Here is a 23,603-nt window from a genome sequence, read left to right on the forward strand (position 1 = left end):
CAAGGTAGTGAAGCAGCTCATAGACGTGGTATTCCGAATCAAGAAAGGGAAAAATGCTAACTTTGCTGTGGTACATGCAGATAGGTTAAAACTTTATGAGGGACCACCTGTAAAGGAAAATACTAAAGGAGACAAAGAGTCAGTAATGCCAGAGAGGAGGAATCCTTCAAGACAAAGGATCCCACCATCAAGATATGGGATGGTGTAATGCCCATGCATAATTTTGTAAATAATGATTTCTACCCTATATTTCTTTTCTTCGTTGTATAGATTGATTACAATGGCCAGAAAAACTGGAGGACCTCAAGGAGATTTTGGAAGACAGAAGGATCTTTGAGTGTGAGGTGTGCGGGCTTTGTTTTGGCAAGCGATTTAACTATGACAGGCATAGGTCCACCCATCTTGAATACCAAGAACATTTCCAATGTAGAAGGTGCCCGCTGAGCTATAACAGGAGGGGAAACCTCAAACGACACTACGACGCTGTGCACGCAATTCACCACAACGACATTCATCAGGTGAATCCAAGAATCGAGCAGGTCAAACCATGGATGAGGCGAGGAAAGGGATACCGTACAGAGGAATGTGAGGAGCAGAGCAAACAGGATGAAAGAGAAGAAATCAAGAATACTGGAGAAACAGGAACAAGTTCAGAGGAGACCGAGCACGAAGAGAGAATGAGACGGAGCAGAAAGAGAAGGGGCAGAGAGAAAAGAAGAATAAAGAGCAGACAAGAGAAGAGGATGGGGAGAGACAGACGGGAGGAAAAAAAAAAGAAGAGGAGAGAAGAGAGGAAGATGAAATCAACCTAGGAGGATAAGCCAAAGACGGGGGAAGAACGCAAGGAGAAGGGGAGAGAGGAACGAACGACCAAGGAACAGGGGGAGGCAAAAGAACAGAATAAAGTTGATGACCGGGCAGGGGACAGGATAGAAATAAAGGAAGAGGACGATGATGCAGAGATAGCTGCAGCAGATGCTGTCATCTCCTTGATGGCTTCGGATGTTGAAAAAGAATTGGACAGACTTGAGTCAGAGACCATGCACACCACCCTACCCCCGACTGGAAAACCCAAAAGTCTGGAAATACAGAAGAGAATGAAAGGAAGTGAAGGAAATGAGGACAGTAGCAGAGAAGATGGAAGTAGCGTAGAAGGAGAAAGCAGCACAGAGGAGGAGGAGAGTAGTACGAGCGGGACCGAAAGTGACGACGAGGAAAGCGGGGATGAAGAGGAAGAGCATATGACAAAAAGGAGGTGTAAGTGGCGCAGCTTGCCATGGAAGATGATGAAAGCTACTAGTAGTAAGAATAACCGAAAAGCACATCAAGACGACATACAGTAAGACGGGAAAATTGAAGAAGACGGATGTGACAGAGAGAGTTTATGAAGTGAAGGAGGGAGAAGAATAAATGCTGGATAGTTAAAGTTATAAATGAATGAGTTAAGGATATAAATTGAGTTAAGGAAAGTACAAATGATTGATTTCGTGTTTAATTTAGAATGACCAGATTACCAAAGAGAAGTTTGTGTATTAAAATAAGAGAGGTATTAACAATGTACAAAAGTAAGCGGAAAGTGAGTGGCAAATTTCAGGTTGAACTTAAGTTTATACACGAGGAATTATTTAAATGCAGAAAGTTTTAGTCTTGCTGTTAATATATTTGGAGAGCCTATTTGAATATTTCAATTTTCATGTGCGTATTTGAAAACTTAATAATTATTGAAAGTTTGCATTTTCTTGTTACAGAATTATTACTATTGATGTATGTCTTTGGGTTTTATAAACTCACTATGAAGGTTTTAATATTTTTTGAACCTGTTGACGTTGCGGCCTTTAGTTTGATCATATAAATTATATGAGTATAAGTATACTGTGAATGTGTTTGTTTATATACTTCGTTACTTTCTCTTGCTGGGGACAGGAAAGGCTTAGGGGAAGGCAATGTGACAGATGTAGAATAGGTTTCCTCCAAGTTATGATTGTTTTAAGAGGCATAATTTATCGCTATTTTACCACGATGTCAGCTGTTCCCATGCATTACTGCAGTGCACATGTGTTTGTACGCTAAAAATAGGGTTTGCTTAGATTCAAGATGGCCCTTATTGCGCGCGCGTATGATACGCGCGTATCTTGGACGTTTACATAGATATAGAACTTAAAAACCTAGATCGGACGCGCGTATAATACGCGCGTTTTGACAGGGCGCAGCCATTGGTCACGTGAATAGGGCCAAAATTTCAAACGCGCATTTCTTTGGCGTGACGATAACTTCTCCATCACTGCTTGCCGTGGTATGCTGGGACTTGAAAATGGTGGCAAACTGTGCGGCAGAAAAATGCAACAGAAGACGGAGAAAGGGTCCCGGAGGACAGTCTCTCAAGAAGTTAACTTATTATGTGTGAGTAACTTCATACATATAATGTTTCCGATGAGACTGTATTTCGAAAAAGGCAGCTTTTAAAAAACATAACTCAATAATAAAATATTCTAGGCTACGTTACGCAATACCAATGGGCATAAATCACAGGAATGGGTGTGGAGAAAAATCCCCCATGGGTGATCCAAAGGATCCCCAATAACGTAGGGCTTACTTAAAATCTTGACAGTACATTGTTAATAAAGTTGTAACAGTTAAAATAGATCGCGGTACTCCTGAGCATCGACTCACAATTATTTCTTGTCTAACGTAACCTCTCCTCTCTCCTGCTTTTCAGTAGGGCCTATTACTACTAGTCCGCGGGGGAAGGATTGGGAGTCACTTCTTTTTGTGGGATATGGGCGATTTTTAAAATGCACCATTCTCCTAGTTTCATTACATCAGTGACGTTTGCACTAAAAACAATCTCACGGCAACTGTGATAATCCGTCATATTTACTATTGACCATCTCTGTTGTTACCATATGGCCCAGGTATTCAACACAGTTGCTAATTTCGCCCCAAATAAGACAGAGATGCAACCCGTGTGTAACTTTTCAATGGAATGTGACTTTGCAGCGCGTCCATGAAGAACCCAAAAGTTTTGTGCACAGTGAATGGTGCGTTCATACGCGCGTCCGATCTAGTTTTTTAAGTTATATATCTATGGAACGTTTACAAAAAAAACGTGCGTCGCGCTGGCGCCACGTCACACTTTGCTCCCAGCTGCCATGAGAACAACACGTATTCTTCTGACGTTGAAGCGCAATTCCTTTACTACATGTACTTGTACCTTTGTACGTGACGTCTTAACACCATATCCTCGACTTTAATGCGCGGACGTGTTATCTTTTAAGGTAAGTTGATCTCTAATGAAAATTATACTCTTACAACCAAATTAAATAACCCGTTTCTTTGAAATATAAATTATGATATATCAACAACTGACTAAAAAAAAAAACCATTGTTATTTATCCCCCCTAATCCGATTTACAAACTTATATAAACCTATAACGTCATGTAAAAATAAACTGGTATAATTTATGATAAAATATACATATTGCACCTAGATTATCGGTCGCTTATCAACCCCTTCTTCCAATATAGCTTAGCACGCCACGCCACGCTAAACAAGCGGTGCCACGGTGCAAGGCACTTTAAAGAAATCCCGAGCCAGACTTGTCACCTCTCTCTTCTTCTTCCGTATACCACAAGACCAGTTCAAAGATAATTTGCACGTGTATACTTGTGCCTTTTCCTCTTTCTTTAACAACACGTAAAAGTTCTTACGGGGTAGGTCGTACATTCTCGAGACGAAACCTACCCAAGGTCTAGCGACCTGTAGCTGATGAGTCTCGCTTTTTAGACAAATTTCTGGTTTCTTGTCAAATTTACCAAAAAAAAAAAAAGACTGGTAAGAGCTTTTAACATGCCGGCTACTTCACTTTCCGGTATATGTTTAAATGATCCGTTCCTTACAATTGTAACGGTCTGTTACACACAATTAGGTTCAGATAACTCCACAAGAGAAGATGATTGATTCAGGATTAACAGTTCTGCTTGATTTATTCCGAGATTAAGATAATTGGAAATCACATTGTTGATCGGCCATATTTGATTATATCCCAGCATGCTTTGTCGGTATCCCTTATGACGTCATGAGTGGTAGTATCGAGTCAAGTCGTTTGTGTGAGTCTCCATGTCATGTCGTCATCTACTGCAGTCGTGTCAAGCCCGTTATACTCCCCCCCTCTAAGAAAAGTCATGTGTTTGTTTCTTGTTCTTCAGGGAGGTCGTGTCCTCTGAAATTGGCCATAAGTAAAATACACAAAATGTATACATTGTTAGCTGACAATGATTTACAATCTTCCATAAAATTTTGTTTCGATTACAGATAATCAATGGTGAGTTTAAAAATAACACAAGAGTCCTTCTTTCCTGCGAAAAGGAAACAAATGTGATCAGTATCCGCAACAACTGTCAAGGCCAATGAAAACACAATTAAAGTAGCAGTCCGAAGATTAACCATTATTCAAAGTGAATAACATGTAAACGTACATGTAGGGTTGTTCTCCTTCCCTAAACAAAAAGAAAATTTCTTTTCAAGACTTCTTTTTTTTCTTCTGTTTGATGAAATAAACAATATGAACATGAACAGTTGCTTTGTTCTGAAAATAAAAAAAATGCACAGCAAAGTTAATTACTTTTTTCTTCTTTCCGTCCGTTAGTCCGTCTATGTCAACCTAACAAACTGGAATGCATGTACATGTGAACAAACAAGTGGAGTACAAAATCTAACTGGCCCTAGCACTACAGTCCAGACCAGCTATGACTGTAGCAAAGGAGCCTAACTAATAAGAACAGTCAGCCACATGCAAGACTAGCAAGGCTTAAGTTGGTCGATGTGAGCGATCACTTCCGTTCCAGGTGAAGACACTGGAGCAAGTTTATAGTTCACTGGAGTGAGCTGCTCCAAGACTGTCAATGGGCCACACCACTTTGGAGCTAGCTTGGCAGAAAAGTGCTTCTCTGCGCTGGACTGCGGATGGGTTTTCAGCATAACCTGATCTCCAACCGCGTGCTTGGCAGAACGACGTCGTTTATCATAGTGGTGTTTGCGCTTCTGGTAAGATTTCTGCATGTTCCGGGTCACCTCCTGCCTCACAGTATCTGCATCCTGCCTCTCTGACGTATCGGTGAGATGCCATTTGTTGTGTAGTGGACTCTGCAGCTGACGACCAAACATGACAACACAGGGGGCCATGCCAGTCGTGGAGTGGACAACAGAATTAAGCGCAAATGCAAATTCTGAGACGTGAATGTCCCACAGTCGATGATCATCAGTGAGGTACGAACGCATCATCCCCTTGATGTTACGGTTCACTCGTTCAACCCAGTTGGTCTGTGGGTGATATGGAGATATAAAGATCTGCTCTACACCCCACTCGTCGCACACCGCTGCCATTGCCCTGGAAATAAACTGGGAACCATTATCAGACAAAAGTTTCTTAGGGGCTCCATAACGGCAAAAGAGCTGTCGAACCATCAGGGACGCCACAGCCTTACCCGTCGCCTTCCGCATGGGAAACACCTCAGTCCATTTTGAAAAATGGTCTACTGCAACGAGCAGATACTCATGCCCACCATAGCTACGTGGAAAAGGGCCCATCAGGTCTACACCCAAGACTTCCCATGGCTGTTGAGAGTGTGACGATAGCATCAGACCCGGTGGTTTCCTGAACACCGGCTTCATCTCCCTACATGTTTTACAGGCTCTCACAAAGTTGCGCACATCTTTGGAGATCCCAGTCCACCACAAACAAAGGTCATCCAGGCGGTTGAGGGTCTTGGTACGCCCAAGATGGCCTGCTGTCGGTTTGGCATGACAATCGTGAAGAACATCCCGCTGTAACGTCTTTGGAACAACAATTTTCCATTTTGTCCCGGTGTAACGGTAGAGGACATCATCCTTCACCCTGTATGCACCTGACTTGTCTGCCTTCATTTTGATCAGGGTTGGGTCGCGTGACTGGTCTGTCTTGAGCTGTTGCCAGCCGGGAAAAGGAAGAGACTGGTTGTTGGCCTCACCATCTCCAACTGTCCGCCACTGAAGGTCCATCCGGTTCCTCCAGCGTGTCTTCTTGCACTTGGTGCAGGTGTACACAGGCATCGCCTCTGCTCGTCTACGGCTAACATTGACACACTTTAGGTGATACCAGCTCTGGCATAAGTCGCACTGCACCCAATCCACCGGATCAGTATCTGGCCTCTTGCAGACAGTTGCTGCACATGTATCATCATCCCGTGCTCCATCGGTCTGGGCCCCAGGATTGACATCAGCACCCACAGGTGGCGTAGCAGGTTGTATATCATCACCAGTGAACGGGAACTCCTCTACCAGGTCTTCCCAAACAGCTCCAACAATTGTGTCATGAGCCCTGGACAAACCATCTGGTAACACATGGAGAGAACCTGGTCGGTATGTCACATCAAAGCAAAATTCCTGCAGCCGCAACACCCATCGGGCAAGTCGACCAGTTAGCTGGGCCTTCCGGAACAACCAAGTAAGAGACTGGTGATCGGTGACTACCGTGCAGCGTTGGCCCTCCAAGTAGACACGCCACTTCTCCAACGCCCACACAACTGCAAGGCACTCGCGTTCTGTTGTGCTGTAATTGCGTTCAGGGCCGTTGAGTGCACGACTTGCAAAGGCAATGGTGCGCATGTTTCCGTCATCCTCTTGAAGCAAGACCGCGCCCAATCCAGTGCCGCTGGCATCAGTGTGTACCAGGAATGGACGGGTAAGGTCAGGGTAGGTGAGTATGGGCTCTGAAGTCAATATCGTCTTCAGGGTTGTGATGGCGGCGGTACACTTGTCCGTCCAGTCCCACTTGGCGTTCTTGTGACGAAGTTGATTTAGGGGTTCTGTGATGTCAGCCAGGCGTGGAATAAACTTGGCATACCAAGTTACCATTCCCAAAAACTGCTCAAGCTGCTTCACAGATGTCGGCATAGGGTAGTCAAAAATAGCCTGCACTTTCTCTGGATCCATCTGCAGACCATGTGGTCCAACAATGTGGCCCAGGTAGCGCATCGTACTGCATCCAAAACTGCACTTGTCTCTGTTGACTGTTAGGCCCGCTTCACGGAGTTTCTGGAGAATTTGTTGAAGATCAACAAAGTGTTGGCTCACCGACGAAGAGTAACACACTATGTCGTCAAGATAAACATAGCATGTTTTCCCGATGAAGTCTCGAAGGACCGTCTCCATTAATCTCTGGAAACTAGCTGGGCCGTTGACAACCCCAAATGGTAGGACTTTAAACTGGTAGAGCCCTTCCTCGCATATGAATGCCGTTTTCTCCACATCTTCTGGGGCCATTGCCATTTGATGGTAGCCGCTCTTGAGATCAAGCGATGTGAAGACAGTTGCACCATGCAAAGACTCGAGGATCGCATCGATCGTTGGCATCGGGTAGGCATCGATCTTTGTTAATCGATTCAGCTTGCGATAATCGACGCATAGCCGATAATCACCTTTCTTCTTCTTGGGTACCATAACAACTGGTGATGCCCACGGGGAATGCGAAGGCTCAATTCTTCCGTCCTCCAACAGTTCCTCCAACTGCATTTTCAATGACTGTCGACGCTCTGGGGAAAGACGGTAAATGGGCCCACGGACTGGTAGGGAATCGCCGGTGTCGATGCGGTGCTTACTGATGTTTGTCCAGCCGGCTTTGGTTGTCAGCACATCCGAGAACTCACTTAGTAAGTCCTCCAGGTGACAGTTGTCGACAGTCGTGAATATGGGGTCAGCTAGAAGATGTAATTCACCTTCCAAGGGGGGGTCAGGGGTAGAAATCACAGGATCGATCTCAGGGGGGTCACATGACGTCTCACGTAACCCAAGCAATGGCCACTTGATGCGCGGCCCATCCGTGTGAATTCCAATCCAATAGGAATTCTCGCTGAAATCCATCACCAGTTTTGCCCGTGTAGCGAAGTCCTTGCCTAGCAACAGGGGGGTCGGCAAAGTTTTCGTCTGATGCAGGCGAACAACGAGACTAGCTCCAGCTACCTCGACCGTCGCCTCCACAGTTCCAGTGGAGCAGAACTCAGTCCCGTTTACCATAATCAGGGGTCGGGCAGATGTCTCCGGGGTCACAGACAGTCCAAGGGATTCACATGCGCTTTGTTCGACGAGGGAGATCGTCGATCCTGTGTCCATTAATGCTGCAGCATCATGTCCGTTGACGCAAACCATAATGTACGGACCAGTGTCCAGTGGCTCCGGACAGTCACTCGATGTCTGTGACATCACAAGGTTGACCTTTGCCCCGGTTGGTTGAGTTGTTGTTTCTGGCGGTTTGGTGGGTTTCGTGTCTGGTCCGTGTTTCCAAGGCCTGTTGTCCTGTCTTGGGGTGGGCGGGAATGGGCACTCAGCCACCCGGTGCCCCAGTTGACGGCAACGAAAACAGACTGTCTCGAAAGTTCCGGGCCGCTTTTGAGGTGTTGCTGTTGCTGTACTGTTCCTTGATGGCGGTGCTCTTCCGGCACCAGCAGAACCACTCTCTGGTTTTGTGTGAGCATGAGTGTTCACTTTGTCATCCGTTGGCTTGGGGGGTGGGTAGGGGGGCCTCTTGAAGGAGTGGGGATGGAACTCTTCCATTTTTCGGTTCAGTATATACTCATCCGCCTGTCGAGCCACAGCTTGGACAGTTGGCAGTTTCTTTTCACGCAGCTTTGTCCGGAGGTGTTCGCTCTGTATTGATGTCAGAAACTGATCTGTCAGTAACAGTTCCATCATGCGTTTCACGTCACCGGACGTGTCAGATTCATCCGATGGTTTCAGCCATCGTTTGAAGTATAGCGAGAGCCGGGTGGCAAATTCCTCAAATGTTTCATCCGGCTTCTTTGAAGCAGTCTTGAATTTGAGGCGGTATGCTTCCGGGGTCAGTTGATAGTGGCGCAGAATGATGGCGACTATTTTGGAGAAATCCTTTTTGTCCTCCTCAGTCAAAGCATGAAAAGCTTTTTGTGCTTTTCCAGTCAGGTATGGCTCGAGTAGACGGGGCCATTCACTCTTTGGTTTCTTCTGGGCAGTAGCCATACGCTCAAATGTAGCCAAGTAACATGTTATGATATCATCACTTGACAGTTTATGAAAATCGGGCAGTTCAGGGCCGACTCTAATTGAGGAGACAGAAGCTTTGGTGGCTTCAGTCATTGCCTTCAGCAGGGATTGACAAAGGGCCTCAGTTTCACCCTTACGCAGGGTCTCAAGCTTTTCTAGTAGCTGTCCTACATCTTGTTGTGGAGGCGAGGGTTTACTCTCAGGTTCTTTCATGACAGTGAGTTCACACAAGCACTGAATACGGTCCTGTTTGGATTTGATTTCGTTCACGTCGATGTGATTGGAATGGCATAGCTGGGCTATGTATTCTCCGGTAAATCGCCGCAAATAATTTGCCCTGTTCTCGGCCATGATACCAGCTTATATTCTCAAACGATTGTTGACTCAATTATCACAGTTATCAGTCAATTATATCACGTAGAATTATCAATGTTCATTGAATATCGGCACTCAAGATTTAACGTTACTCACGCCACCGCCCGGACTGCCGATGGCGCTACAGTGTACTCGCAGATCAAAACCGTCCGCAAAATCCGCGAAAATCACCCCTCCAGCAGAATCATCCTGCCGACTACGCCAGGTGTAACGGTCTGTTACACACAATTAGGTTCAGATAACTCCACAAGAGAAGATGATTGATTCAGGATTAACAGTTCTGCTTGATTTATTCCGAGATTAAGATAATTGGAAATCACATTGTTGATCGGCCATATTTGATTATATCCCAGCATGCTTTGTCGATATCCCTTATGACGTCATGAGTGGTAGTATCGAGTCAAGTCGTTTGTGTGAGTCTCCATGTCATGTCGTCATCTACTGCAGTCGTGTCAAGCCCGTTATACAATCCTTGTAATTTCCCGCGCTGAGTTTCTACGGTCTAACGTACACTTCCTTTACTATTCATCCTAGGCTAGTACTAGCTGTGCCAATTTTCCTTCTAAAAAGTATCCTCCGAGCCAAGCTGGTTAGTCTTCCCTACTTTGTTTAAATAAAAAAAAATTAAAAAATCCTCCTAGCCATGCCGACTAGTCTTCCCCAATTTTCTTATTCTTCTAATGGAAGTTATACTTATAGCTCTGATAATAATATAATAACTCCAACTAAAATAAATAATTAGATTCCAGGCAATTTTTTTTTTTCATTCGTCCGTCGTTTTACTTGTTGACATCTTTGTGTCTGTAATTATTTATATCCCCTCGTGCTGAGCTTGGCAACGATTGGATCTTTATAACAGGTCGTCTAGCTCATTTAAAGGCACTTTCCGAACGGTCTAAGCCCCCTTTCTCCACGAGGATCGTCTGATCGGCCGACGTATCGTGAGGTACGCCTAGGGACAGCTATAGACCTGATGTTTGTAGCAATACGAAAAGAACATTTATTTTTAGATGAGCTTTATAAAAGAAGAAAGACCCGTAAAAATGTGTACTGGGATGAACCACGGTATTACAAAGTTCCTAGCTCTGACTTCTACAGGTTGTGATCTTTTAATGTGAAGTACTTAGTTTTAAAAAGATTTGTGAAAATGGACAAATTCATCATGTAACATTTGTCTTTTCATTCTTGGTTAACATTCAAGTAAAACATTTACATGTTGTTTGTATAAACAGACTGATTGGAATTTTCACAATTGTTAAACTAACTATGTCCAGTAATTAGAATAGCTGAAAGTCTGTCAACAGCAAAATGCAAGCTGTTCGAAGTGAAATTGCAGTTGTTTGTGGTTTCTCTTTTTTACTTTAATTGTAGTGTTTTAAAGCTGGTTAGAGAGAAGAATGAAGTGATTTGTTGAAGAATACCAAACAAAATAAGCTTCGGTTTAATCTGATTTTTTTTAATAGGCGGACAAACGGTAATGCGAGTAACCAGACTTTTCCCCTCTACTTTTAATATTTGAAGTTGCTTTGTATTTTTGCTAGTCGCATTTAATAATTCACTTTAATAGATATTTAGAACATGACCTTAAATTAGCTATAGCTCTTTCTGTTTGATGAAACATTTTTTTTTAAATTTGAATCGTGTTGATATTTGCCATGTCTTTTTGTATAATGCGAGTTACCGTTTTTTCAGCCAGTGTCGTGCCCAAACTAAAGAACATTCAATATTTTAAATACCATTGCTTCAAAGCCTTGAATGTTGGGTTTGTTCCCACAACAAAATAAAACAGCAAGGCTCATTCATCTAAACACCACAGCACCAAGATTATAAGAAAATGCCAAAAAGTGTAATGCAAGTAATCGAGTGTAATCGAGTACAGTTTTCTTCATTTCATGTTTATTTTATTGTTCTAATTTTCAAAAATTATTTATATTTGTTCCCTTACAGTTCCCAAAGAAAGCTTGGTCGTGTTTGATGTTGACAACAAAACGGCTATTGTTAGGACATCAGCCCTCATTGCCAGCTGTCAGCTTAACAAAAAAAATCAGTTGCGTTGGGGGCCTGGTGTCCTCGCATGTTAAGTCATTATTGGCATGTCTGGTGAGCAAACACATTTCTTTTTTTATGCCACTCATTATTACGAATGGAAAATATTAATATCCTCATTGTGTTAAGCTCAGGAAAACTCGAAATCAGACCTCGCGTATCCAATTTTGCAAAGTGCTGCGGCACATTACATCTGGAGTTAACCTACATAACTGTTAAACACGAGTTTCAGGTTATAAAGTGTTGGTTATATTGGCAACTTGAAAAGCACAAATTGTTTCATTCTCATGTCTTAGTTACCACAAGTTACAAACCAAGCTGATAAAAACACACACGGCTTAATTATTTTAAAATGAATGTGTACAAAATCACGATAATCACTAAAGAGTACCGCAACGTGTGTGCAAAAGACTGCGCGTAATTTAACCCGTAAACCAACGCGCGCGTACTACACTTTCTGGTTGTTAATGACGTCACACTCCGGTAATCTTTGCTGCCTTAATGTCAGCAAAGCACCCTTCGAAATCATTTGGTCACTGATTGGGGCGTTGAAACATGCTCCATCCTTAATGTTACTTTGACCCGGATGTCCTTGCGGTTTTGAGATACCTCCGTGGTTTTATGTTGTGTTGTTTAGACGATCACACAGTCCTCAGTGAACTCGACAATGCGTATGTGCCAGAAGATCCCAAAATGACTTTTGAACTAAAGGGGGAAAAAAGGTAGGACCAAATAATGTTGAGTTAATGTAAAATTAACTTTTATAAAACAACCATTTCCCCCTCTTTTGGAGTGTTCTTTTTTGTATGTTGAGTTCATTTTTTTCGTTAGTTATTTCTTTCATGCCAATCATCAGTCACCACATATTTGCCCAATAGTCCTGACTTCTTACCGAGATTTGCACCCCGAAAGGAATCTACCCGATGTTCCCCACTACCTATGTTCTCTATTTGTTTGAAGTGTTCGTGTAAAGAAGTTCGCCAAGTTCGCTCAAGATTAATTTGTTATCACACTCGTTCTGAACAGGGAGAAAAGAAAGAGTACGTTTGTATCCTACAAGTGGGACACAGACGGGTTACTTTATTTCGTGTTCCAAGAGCACTCGGGGATAACTAATGTCTTCTACCTGCTATACTGTATCACACGATCTAATATCACACCTTGCATATCGCATATCTGTATGCGAGTGACATTTCAGCTGCATGCACTCAACTGCTAAAGGTTCCTGTAAATGTGTTAAGTTTGCTGGCAGATAAATTCTTCGGCCTCATGGTATGTGTGACTCGGACGCACCACAACATTCCGTGTTCCACTCTCTCCCTCTCTCTCGGACATAATAACTCATATTATACCTTTCCATTTCAGACCCGGGAGTTTTCGACTTTTTGGAGGAGCTGGGGATCGCTGCTTTAGAGAAGCTGGGGGGAAAGGAGGAGGAGAGGAAAAGGGAAAAGAACGGAAGACAGACGAGGATCGAGACAAGCACCTGGAGAGAGATGTGGGGTCACAACAGGAGGTGGAGCAGGAGGTGGAACAGGTGGGGGAACAGGTGGTAACAGAGAATTCAAGGGGGAGGTCGATGGGGGTTTTGCAAATATTTTTCAATTTGGGGATGAGTTCGATTTTTTAGTACAATGTTTCCATTTGCACAGTTTTTCACTTTTGACGGTATGGGGGGAGCCAAATAACGGGGATGATGGGAGTGCATAGGATGTCAATGATTGGGATGAAGGGAAGTTAGATATTGAACATTGGAGTGGGGATGACGGGTACAAAAGGGAAGATTAGGAACAACCGGGGGGGGGGGTGAACAGCAGGGGGAAGAATGGCGGGGGATGGAGGAAGGATCATTCAATAGCTGCATTTGAGGCTACGATCCTGTCCCGGATTGAACGACTAGAAATCGTAATTATCCAGAAGAGGACAGGGAAAGAATGAAAAAAAATGTTATTGAAGGGGATTGCCAAACACAATTGCTTTCGTTTTGTTCAGGCCAGCGTCAAGAAGGTTTTGTGGAGGAGATGATGTGTCTTCGTAGATGCTGCCGGCAGAGAGCTTAATAAGCGGCAGTGTCAGCGGAGACACACCGAAGGCAAGTTATTATTTTTCTTAAAATTAGAGTACATCATTTGTCAATTGTGCATTTAAAAAAAAAGATTTGGCAATAAAAGTGCTCAAAATCTTAGGAAGGGTCATTATCCTGTTTATTCTGAGAAAACAGTATTCCTGGATCTTAATTTCAATTTAAACGTTGAATATTATTTTGAACTGCGCCTGAAAACAACACCAAGGACACATTCTACAGGATTGTGCGTTATTGCATCTGCTTGAAATAGATTCCAGTGGAAGACAACAGAGTCATTTAAGGATCACAAATAGGACATGTTTTTTTGACAAGTCATTTTCAAATCAAGCACAGGAGCTCTGTCAAGTGAATGAAATAAAACAGTCCGTAGACAAACAGGTTCTACACACAAACTTTTTAAAGCACACTCTCAGAGACAAATTTTGCATTTGAAAAAAATTTCGTCGCTTATGTTTGGAGTTAAATTTTAAATGGCATTAAACTGAATTTTTGAAATACACTAACAATTAGGTGAACATGTTTTGTCAAAAGTAGGTTTCGGAGTTTTTCCACCACCCTGTATTAAGCTGTTTGCAACTAGATACGAGATGTCACACACTGTATTGACAAAAAGTGCAACTGGGCCAACTTACGCATTGTATTAATGCTTGCCAAACCAAAAAAAAAACAATGGACATTTCCAAAAATGTATTACTTGACCTCCTTTTTGTTTTCTTTAAAATTAAACAGGGTGCCAAAAGAAAATAATTTCACAGGGATTTTAGGGCAATCACTATAAACAAAATTAGATTTTTAACAATAATCTGGTCAGTTACCTTTTGGAAAATTGCAAATTGTCTACCCTACCTTAAAAAATCAATAGCTTGCCTTCCATTTCCCCATTGGTTTTAGGGTCGTGACAATTAAAAATAACCTTTTTATAACAGCTACAATGTACCTTGTATTAATAGTAATGGGAAACAAAGACGATGACCTGGGGCCTAAGACTGTGGCAGTTATAAGCAAGATGTTGCATTAACAGTTCTCTTCTAATCCGGGTTCGACTGTAGTTTACACCAGAATTGTATGCGAGTCACCAAACATGAGTCACGAGTCACAAGTTAAGGTCAGAGCCCCACGTCATGCAGGTCGAGTTACAAGTCCAAAAATGGGTCAAGTCCACGTCCCAGTCTAGTCCGTGGGACGAGGACTTTTCTTCACTTGCAACGCGGTCTGGCTCGCCGAATTTTATGTAACTTCACAGACATGTAGATTATGGTGTACCATATCGAAAGAAAAACATTTTCCCCGATTCACACTTTGTTTGGGAATGAGAAAATCTGGCATAAAAACATCGAAAATTCGCCTAGCGCCGTCTGATCAGTCAGAAACCTTTCCTCACACAATGGCCGTTCGAGTTCGGGCGGTCTGTTCTTGAAGCGAGTATTTGTATTGTTCTCGCACTCAAATGGCGCAACGGAAACTTGAATTACCAACACTGCCCTTAGAATAGGATCTCACACCACCCACATGACCTAAATATGCCTGAAATTAAAAAATGTTATAATTTGATGCAGTTTGAAAAAAAAGGAAGCAGGTGGGCCGTTTCGGTTCATTGGTGGTTTTAACGGAATGGATGGAGCAACAACAAAACATGAATCAATTCTTAAAACAATATTCAAAAAAATAAAAACGATACTCAGCTGAAACAAAATAATAGCAGTTGTAATGCTGCCACTTAAAACTTCCAAATAAGGGAATATAAATTCCTTTTCTCTTGAAGTGGGTCCTTCCATTTGCTATGAAACTTTTGACATGTTAGGCTTATATACAACAATGTATGTAATCGGTTTGTGATGTATACATTTTGTCTGTTGAAAATGTATACATCACAGACAGGGGGGGGGGGGAGCAGAACTGAAAGATGTCACCCCGAGGTTCTCATCTGGGTAAACGATTTCATCACACATTTTGTGGCTAATACATAACATTCGATCTTAGAACTTCCAGTGCATTGAAGTTGAACACATTGTAATAAAAAGGGTTCGCCATCGTGATGAGAAATAATAACGCAAATCATGAATATAAATGTGTTATGAAAATTAAAAGAAGTATAGATTTTCTCAGCTATTCTACATCATTTTTCATTAACACTCACAAACTCTAACATTTAATTTCGCCCGAGAAAAAATTTCACACGCCTTTAACAACACTATGTGCATTTACCATTCAATTTCAAAGTTTGGTCACCCTTTTTAGTCACCCGAGTCGAGAATATTCGTCATTACAGATCAAATTCGTCGAAGCTGTTGTCGAATGACAGCATTCAGTGATCGAATTTGTCTTATATACATGTAAATCAATTAGACGAATTTCTGAATGACAAGGTTTGGCGTAGACACGTCGAAATTGAATACTCGGTACGACAATACTCCACTATGGAGGGATGTACTCACTGGAAGAAGAAGAAGAAAACGTGTGTTCATCGTTTGAATTTGCTTGAACATGAAATTGTCTGACAACAGACGAAATTAAACATTGGAAGTGCACTAAATCGATGTTGATGGACAAATTTGAATATTACACATAAACGATAAACGTTTTAAAATAACAGGGAAACTGATATTAACTAGCAAGCACTCATTGCGTGCGAAAAGTTTGTGACTGTGTCAATAGAGGATGCTATTTCTTACGTTTTTCTTTTGCAGAATTTTTGTCGTTTTTATCCCAGATTTTCTCATTCTCAAAAAAACTCTGGATCGGGGAACAAAGGTTTTTGATATGGCACATTATAAATTACGTGTCTGGAAAGTTTTGTAGAATTCGGCGGACCAGATCGCGTATCTCAAAACTAAAGCGTTTTCGGGCTCTCTGCCCATGGAGTAATAAAGTCCCAACTTGTACAGTTTGAGTTTTCAGTCATTTGTAACCATGATCGTATCCAAGTCACAAGTCGCCTGATATACATTCATAAATAAGACAGTTTACACTTTCCTGTTGGTCAAGAACATGTCACGTGGCCAGTTTTAAACGTTTAATATCTATGAAGACCGGCTGACTGGATTTTGGCAATGACGAATGAAATTTTGACTCCTATGATATCTGGAGGCGTTGCGACCTCGCGTTTCAAGTGGCAGAGGGCGCCCTTATCAAGCGGCAGAGGGCGTGCTTCGTGTGCAAGGGGTAGCCCGATTTGGCGCTTTATCGCCATCGATTTTAAAAAGCTCGTGGCTGTCGCTGCACAGAATTCCAGGGTTTTGAGGGTTCCAAATCAATTTATTGCGCGAGTAAAGCAAACGTACCCTTGTCGTTATTGTGCATATAAAGTGGGGTATATACAGAATAAAGTGCACTAGTTTGGATGTTATTTCTTCTAGTTAAAAACGGGGTGACTCATTTCATCGCCATGACCTAGGGTTCATACTTGGCTCGTTTAAAGTCATTGTATGTTTCAGTAATGGTTAAAGTTCACGGTCATTACGCTGCAATGTTGATATTGCCTTGGACCTGATTGTTGGAATATCACCTCTTAATGTTCAAGTTCCCTTTTTGTTGCTATGCAGCCTGTAAGTTCAACTGGGTTGCCACAAGGGGAAGGGCTACTGCTATGTTAAACAAACACCCATCTATTTGACTTAAGTCCCGTGAAATCTATTTCTGCCTCAACTTAACATTTAAGAGCCGGTAACCAGGCAACCAAACGTGTTTTGAGAGACAGAATAAACCTGCTGTGTACATTACGTACGCACGTACACACACGTACTCGTACAACAGCCATGCACACACAGTACATGCATGAGCTAGTCCGCGTAACCCAACGCCTTGATGGTTTTGAGTTGACCCAGCCAAACCTATTACGGTAATGAGGTACCATCCCCGCTGGACTGAATTCTCAGGCTAACAAACACGTCGCATCCGCGAAGAAACGCTGCAATGGCGGCCCGTTGCTGTGGGTGAAAGTCGTTCAGTCCCAGTCTGTCCGAAGCAGTATTGAAGGCTCCAACGAAATCTGCAGGTAATGCTGTCATTAGACGATCGTTGCCCACTTAAATGGATTCATTACACGAGCCGAAAAACTCGAATCAATGTCAAATTGTTGGAAAAGTGACAAACGTTTCGCTCTCGCTAAAAAGACATGGAAGACGCCATGATGACTAATGCATTATGCATGCCGCAGGACGTCACATGATTCTTGTGAAGCTTACAAGTGATCAGCTTAAAAATGAATTATTCATACTATTGGGAAGGTTGTCTCATGTGATTGGTCCAAGACGAACCTACACAATCATCACGGCATACCCGCATATCTTGAAGCCCGCCCATTTTCGTCCAAAACTGGACGAAAAAGTAAAGAAAGACATTAAACCCGGAAGTTGCAGACCCAACAAGGCGGTCGTTCGACAGGTCACGCGGCGCGTATATCCCCCACACGTACGTCATACACCCACACGCAGAACACAGTAGGCCTACATTTACTGCCTTATTACACCATGTGTACAGTCCGTACTCACGTGTGTGTGCTTGCTGGTTGTGTTAGTACCGAACCGTTGGTATGGACAAGGGTCGGTGGTACACGCACGTAGCCGCGTTGATTGTGGGTGCAGGGCCCGATTATCTCCCTTCGACATAAAGCCGAGAGACCGCCTGGAACAAGGCTACTTCAAGAGCCACAGGTTTATTGGCGCGTTATTCCTTCTTGAAAATATCCCTCAAGAGCGACAGGTTGTGGACGCGTAATTCCTTCTTAAAAATATCAGAATAAAAGAATTAGCAAGTTATTTGGATATATAAATAAACACATATAAACAGTCATTAAAACTAAAAAATAAAAATGGAAAAGATTAAATTAATAAATACGAGTTTTTTAATACTATAATAACTAATAACAATTCTAAAAATTACCAGAGTATTTACTTCCTCTATAATCACGTCCTGAACGTCTTGAACCCACTGATCTCTATATAAAGACTGGATAGCTAATAAAGAGCCGCACAATGTACAAATTTGACGCCATATTGGTGAGACCGGCTGGTGATCTACAAAGGACAAGTTGCCGTCTTTATAGACAGCTTGATTTCTTTTGTAACGTCGCAGCTCACTTGACTTATATTTTGGCCACCACCACTGACCAACTGACCAAGGTTTACTACAATTTTTCTAACGTGGTGGTTTTCATTTTATAATGCCGCAAATCACTTTTCCGGCGTTTTTGAAATAATATTAGAGAGGTTAAGTTAAGCGTTTTTACTGAACGCGTACTGAGAGCTTCTAATTCTTTCCCATATATTTTATATTTCCTATATATTTTTATAAGCAGGATGTTCACAAAAACTATGGTCATTTTTTTTATGCACACACAATTCACTGCACACACTGGCGCCCGGTGGCGGCTGGGAGCCTAGCACCAGGCGCAAACAAAATTGAGTAACGGCAGCGGAGATGACCATGTTATGACCTCATATATTCCCCGAATGTGGAATATTACAGAAAATGGAGATAAGGACACATGATTTTTTTTTACCGCAACAACTTCTTGTTTTTCTCTGTTCTGCGTATCTTTGTTAAATTGTTTCATGAATCACTTTTTTAAAAAGTCATGTACACACATGTAAATACAAATATACATCATCCATGTACACCAAAAAAAATGTAGATGTAGCAATGTACACTGCACATGAAAAAATTACATAACATGACTTATTGAAGATGGAGCAACAAAAATTGCTATTGGACATACATGTAAGATGTGCACTGCACACACATACTGTAGAAGTTTAAAAGTGAAATAAATGTCAAATTAATATGACTTGAAGCTTTGCATAGCAGATGAGACAACATAGAAAAGTGGCGGTTAAAACCATGTGGAAAGAAATCTTTTCTTGGGAAAAGTGTAGTTCTGAGTGTAGAATCGACATTTCGGACACTGTGCTCTGTCCGTCCTAAAGAGGGGGAGTGTGAGTGATGATGAACAGAGCACACTGTCCGAAATGTCGAGTTCAACACTTAACCAAACGGTTCTTTTCAGAACCACATTTCTTTCCACAAGCTGTTACCCGCAACTTTTCCATTTTATCAAATCAAATTAACATGACTTATGAAGATGGAACATGCATGCCATGAAGCAATACAAAATGTTATCAACATGTACACTGCATATAAAATTGTACCATAAAATTACAAAAATAAATGTAGATGAGGCAGTAAAATTCATACATGTATGTTTACTGCACATGAAAACAATGACAATGTATAACATGAATAAATGAAGATGGAATAGTATTAAAATACATTCATAAATACCTAAGACAGTTTACGCATTCCTATTGGTCGAAAGCCCGTCACGTGGCCGGTCTTAAACGGATGATAAAGACATGGCTAGCTGGTCTTTAACACTTTTCCAGTGTCACAATAAATTGTGGACTCTAAAAATCCAGTGCCTCTTATCGTTTCATTGGTTGAACGTTTACAATCCTCACGTAGGCATGCGCAACACTACCGAGGAGTCAAAATTTTATAGTTCTAAATTCAAAACGCAACGCGCCACGTGCGTTCTGCGCGACATCGCGCAGAACATGATACGCGCGCGTCAATCTCCATAAAAGGGTTGTTTACATCTTACTCGCCAGCTTGAACTCTCCATTATTTTGCAAGAGGGATGTTTCAAAAAGCATAAAGTGAATTTGTTGAACAAAATCGGGATGTTTTGAACGAATTATATGATTTTTTTTACCGAAAAGGTATTTATGAATGGGAATAAATATGTGCTCCGTCGGTATTTATCACTCTGTTTAAGACCACTTAGAGTCTGGTCGCTGATAATTACCCTCGCCTCCGCGCATACATTTAAAAACAAGGAAAACTGTTCATTGTGTACACTGCACATGAACAAAAATGACAAAATATGAAGAAATGAAGATGGAGCAATACATTTTCTCATTTAACCTGCTCATTTGATTCATAACTAAAATGCCATGAATAAATGAATATCATCTAAACACAATATAGGGCATGAAACAAAATGTATTATATACACTGTACAGGATATATAACAGATTAAGTTGAAGTACAAATAATCATGAACACCTGTACACAGTCAGTGCACATTGAGATACATGTAGACCAAAAACACAAATGACATAAAATAACATGACTAAATGAAGATGGAGCAACAAAATGTGCCATGGACATAAGATTAAGTTGAAATACAAATAATCATGTACTTACTTACACAGTCACTGCACATTGAAATCTAAAAGAAAACCACAAATGACATAAAATAACATGACTTAATGATGTTGGAGCAAAAAAGGCCATGAACATACATTTAAGTTAAAATACAAGTATACAAATAACCATGTACACATGTAAACAGTCACTGCACATTGAAATAGAAAAAAAATAGCATGAATTCATGAAGATGAACTGCCATAATACTTACAATGAGACGACTGAAAATTTATCTTGCACGCTGCATGAGAAATTATACCATGTGAAATCTCACATACAAATATAATATGAATTAATGAAGATGGATCAACCTACCTTATGACAATTTTTAAACATAAATTAATGACGATGGATCAATCTACATACATGTCATACAATAAGACGAAAAAAAATCCTGCACATGAACACCTGAGGGAAAATAATTAAAGGAAGATGAAGGAAATGAATTAACATAAAAGAGGGGAGTCAAATGAAATAAAGAAAAGTTATGTTAAATGTGAACCCCCCCCCCAAAAAAAGAAACCACATGAATTAATGAGGGTGGAACAATAAAACATGAAATAAAAATGACACTTTACACTTCACAGAAAACTATGATACTTTTTAAAGTAAAGAAACTGATACAATCTACAAATATGTATATCGGGATAAGACCTTTGAAAACAAAAAAAGAGGTGAACTATATACACAACTTGAAAATATGGACACAAATTGAAGACGATGAAGCAATCTCCTTGTTGTTTACAAATATATACAGAACTTGCCAACAGACATTAACAAAGATGAGGAGCCATACATTCATGGAGCCAAGACATTGACTGTCAGTATCTGGGGCCCAATTTTATGGTTCTGCTAACCACAGAATTCTGTGCTGACGATCACAATTCTGTGCTAACCACACTAGCAGAAAACTTTCTGTGCTAACTCTGTAAGCGCAGAATCCTGTGTTAATCCTGTGTTAATCCTTTGTTGAAGGATGTACAAGTGCACACAAGCAAATATTCCTCTCTAATCTGTAAAATATACAGTAATCATAAAATTTTCTGCCATAGTTAGCAGGGATTTTTGCTAACGGTAAATAGAGCACAGAAATTGGGCCCAGGTCTCTACCATTGTCACTGTTTTTATTTCTGTTTTTATTAGTTCATTCTAGACTAATGTCATACACTCTTTCTCTGGCATTTTATTTATCTCCTCCCTAATCATACTTAGAACAACTTCTTTTTCAACCTTATTGCAGGTAATGGTGTAGTCTCAAGGTATCACAGAGCCACCACCTTTCTCATACACTTTAGGCCATGGGGGGAAACTCTGCCTTGGTTCTCCAGTTGGTTCAGCAACGATTTTATGATTTGTTTCTATGAGTTTCCGAAAAACTGAACTGAGACCTCGAGGGGCATGTCCAACTGGAAGGCAAGCTATATCAAGCTTGAGATGTCTTTTGGAATCGGTTAGAAATTTGTCTAGCTCAGGAATCCAAACTAAGGATGCATTGTCGTCTTTAATGTTTGTGTATTCCAAATCTACAATGAGATTAATAGGTGAGTCCATTGGCGGTCACACTTGGAATTTGTGGTAACCCTTTATCACAGAATCTTTAATGGTGATAACCTCCATCTTGCACTCTGTCACAAGTGGTTAGCCAACATGAAATCTGAAACAATACAAAATTCAAAATTCCAACAAATCATCAATTTCATGTTTCAGATTGGACACTTTATGCAGCTTATAATGTGACTTTACCTTACCTTTCCTATTAAATGTAATCAATTTTGTTTCAGAAGTAAATTTGAGCACCTCATGTTGGAGGAGAGGTATGACAATTTGTTGCAATATATCACAAAATGCAACCAAACTCTGTATTGTAACGTGTTTTTTCTTTTTTTCTTGATTTCAGAAACATGGGGACAACACATCTTGTAAATGCACCACAGAATGACTCCTACAAGTTGTCCAAAGTTCCTCGGGATTACATATGTTGAGGTCTTGCTATGTCGAACACATATGACATCTGAACTGGACTAAACTGTCTGGCAGAAATGCATCTTCATTGTAGCTGAAATTGATCGGGATACAGCTCTTGTGCATCCAACTCTTGCAAGCATCACATTCAACCCAAATCATGACAATATCCTGTTGAGACTCCTCCTCGAATGAATGTCCCGCAACACACAGGGCACACTGTGCTGGTGGAGGCCCTGCTCTCTGATCTGTACACCACCGCCTGTTTTTTCCGCAGCTTGTTCAAGTTTCTTTCCCTTTTGGAAAGGGTACATGAGCTTTGCACGCTTCTCCTTCGTACCCTTTTCCCTGGCAAACTTCAGCTGGGCAAGGGCCATTTCACGAATGCTGTCAGGTGAAGTTAGGCAATCTGGTAGTTTGTCTAACAGGCAAACTGGCTTCAATTTACCAGCACCTTGTTCAGAGCCGACGTTGGGGAGCTGAACTAAATCCATGAGAACAGGAGAAACATGATGCGGCGAACTATGTGAAGTTGTTGGACTGTCACACTCAACAGCAGCTGATGCTAAGAGTTCAAGCCCTGACGTGTCGCTGGTAGAAGGGACACATGTACATGTACTTCCCAACACAACAAGACAATCGGTTGTAACAGAAGAACATGGCGGGTTTGCCTTCTCTTTTAACTTCCTGTAAGTAACAAAGCCTGGTGATTGGCTGTCTTCACCTTCAGCAAACCTCTTTGCATACATGGAGCGTTGCGGAGAACTCAAGACGGACTCATACACCTGAAATGCTTCTGTAGCATGTGCAGCACTACTCTGAGCTTTTCTGGGCCCTTTCGAGTTGGCGTTCGGTGTGAGTCGGCCAATCCCTTGA

This window comes from Patiria miniata, unplaced genomic scaffold, assembly GCF_015706575.1.
Source record: "Patiria miniata isolate m_02_andy unplaced genomic scaffold, ASM1570657v1 HiC_scaffold_26, whole genome shotgun sequence".
Classification (NCBI taxonomy): domain Eukaryota; kingdom Metazoa; phylum Echinodermata; class Asteroidea; order Valvatida; family Asterinidae; genus Patiria; species Patiria miniata.